Raw genomic sequence first — 2,918 nt, forward strand, 5'->3', positions numbered from 1 at the left:
AACCAATCAACACCTGACAAGTCCCAAAACACGGAAATGAATGTCAGCATGTGATTGGTCAGTGTACCTTATGTTTTGTCGGAATGTGTACGACATACCGGAAGAGACAGTCATGTGTATTGTAATATAATACTCTTTAAGAACACACTTATACCGTCTCCTGGATTATTATCTCCCCCGTCTTCAATTACTGATGGTCCTGTAGGTAAAATATGTTTCTCAATGCACCCAGAAAAGATGTAAATAAAGAAATGTGTGTTCTTGTCAGGAGGTGTGGTTGGTGGTGGTGAGATAGAACGATGCATTTAATGAAGATAGCAGCTCGAACAGTCAAACAAGTAGACAGCACAGTGAGCGGAAATGAAGCCGACACTGGTGGCAATAGATTGAGCAACAGAGCCAACGCCGACACAGAACTTAAGCCAGTTCTACTGTGACGATGAAATAAACAGAAACTCAGGACTAAACAGTTCTTCTGAGAAAGTGAACTGAAAACTACAACGGACGAGGGAAGCACGAGGTACGACGATGATCCGACAAGAGACAAAGACAACAGATGGGACTTAATACACAGGAGGGTAAACAAGGAATGAGACACCTGGGAATCAACGGGGAAGAGGCAGAGACTCAGGACAGAAACTGAACACAGAAAAACCTTAATATAAATACACAGAACACGGATCATGACAGTTGTTTTAAAAACACATTGTTTTTCCAACACATTGCACCCTATGTCATTTCATACTTGTCACTTAATATTAAAATATAAATAGGACAAAAGTCTGGATGTTTCCATATACATTTTTAATAACTAATGAAATTAAATTGGTGTCTTACAAAATTATACACAAATACTGTGCAGCTATTCATTACATGCTACAATTCAAAAAGGATATTAACACAAAATGCTCACTATGTGATTCTCACCCTGAAACGTGTTGTTCACCTTTTTTGGCATATATTGGCATATATGCCAAAAAAGGCTTTATATATATATATAATATATAATAGAAAGATTTCTTGTTTTGTGACTTTTAAAATTGACCTGTTTAACTACGGTACTTTCAGTTACTCTCATTCAAAAGGTTATAAGGCAATTGAAAGACTCAGTGTACTATCTAAGTTCAGTTCATGTATTTGATGTTGTAAAAACCCAGGGCCGGCCCAACCCTCCATGGGGCCCTAAGTGAAATTTGGTTTTGGGGCCCTCTAGTTCTGCTAACAATGTCCACTGGCTGCACTCAGCAGTCCGATCATTAGAACATTCACATACCTGCTATAAATGTATTGCATCTCTGGTAGTGCTGTTTACATTATATACATGTATAATAGGATACATTTATTGGCCAACTGATTTATCGACCAGTCGATTTCTGGGTGCCAATTTCCTTAATTTTGGGGGATTGTGATTGGCCGATACTTACATGTGAAGCTGATCTTTTCCCCTTGTTGAGACGCTTTACCAGGTCGAGAAAGAGTCACACTGGTAGACAAAGGCCCATAGTAAAAAGTTACATGTTTGATTCTGTTAGACACCAAGGTCCATTTCTCACGAAAAAGAAACGTTTTCTCAGGCCACAGAGACATGGTGTGATTTCAGGGAGTGTCTTCAGTTCACATAATCAGCTGCCCTCCTCTTTCTCCTCAGACGCTACAGACTTTTTAGAAACTCTTCTCGGATGTAATGGTAAAAGCTTCTCCTTTCAGCGCTGAAAGTGAATAAAATAAGTAAAGTCTGAATGCTTTTCTTGGCTGATTTTATGCTCAGTGTGTCAATACAAATTATGATTCATCGATCGGAATTTCCATTCCCAACAGTTGGTAGCAGAGGATGGTTTTGTGTTGACACATGAGCGGAGATTGGACTGGCCGTTCAGGCGCAGGCTTTCCGGAACAATACTCTGGTGTGGGGCCCACATGAAAGGTAAGGACACTTGTTCCTTAATATACACCACTGTACTGTTTCTCAGGTCTGTATAAATTTCAGTTATCAGCCGTTGTCTGTACTGTTTCCCAGGTTTGTCTAAATTTCATACATTTCTGTTCAAATTGCGTTTAGATGTTTAACTGTTCATAGGAGTATAGACAAGAAAAAGTAGTTTTTAGGTATGAAGAAACTAAGTAGTTTTTAGGTGTGAAGAAATAAAGTAGTTTTTAGGTGTGAAGATTTAGGTGTTAAGGTTGATTGGCTTGCAGTGGGAACTGGCCGTCCCCAGCTGTTCCTGGACGCGGGAAAGGTTAAGGCTAGGTTTTGTCGGTTTTATCCTCGGGGAGTACTGCCCTCGGAAAAGAACGCGTTAGCCAATCTGAGACTTACTCAAGAAACACAAAAGTGTTGAGAGGGTCCACCATAGGATAAGAATGAGATAAGGTTGATCGCGATCTGATCCTCTGTAGAGTAATAAGAGTTAAGAGGACAAAAATAGGAGCTGAAAAGCGTGGATCAATTTCTGTGTGTGTGTGTGTGTCTGTCAGCTGTGTGTGTGTCTGTCAGCTGTGTGTGTATCTGTCAGCTGTGTGTGTGTCTGTCAGCTGTGTGTGTGTCTGTCAGCTGTGTGTGTGTCTGTCAGCTGTGTGTGTGTCTGTCAGCTGTGTGTGTAAGCTTCTGCCACTGTGCAGACGTTATGTTTTTAAATGTACTCTTTTCTGTTTATTGCAATGTGTTTTAAAACCATGGTCAACATTGGGAAATTATAATTTGTGGGAGGTTTTTGATTTTGTCTGCTGGGTTTGATTTTCTGCTGTGTTTGATTTCCTCACCGCCGTGCGAGCGAAACTGCAAAAAAAAAGAGAAAAGAGAGAAGAGGTGATTTTTGAGCCTAAATTTTGAGCCTAAACAGATGGAGGGTGAACTTGAAAAGGAAAAAATACGATCCAAAGTGGGACATCAGGTCATAGATTACACTCTGAGAGCAAAT

Source organism: Poecilia reticulata, chromosome 9 (assembly GCF_904066995.2).
Source record: "Poecilia reticulata chromosome 9, P_reticulata-male-v2, whole genome shotgun sequence".
NCBI lineage: Eukaryota > Metazoa > Chordata > Actinopteri > Cyprinodontiformes > Poeciliidae > Poecilia > Poecilia reticulata.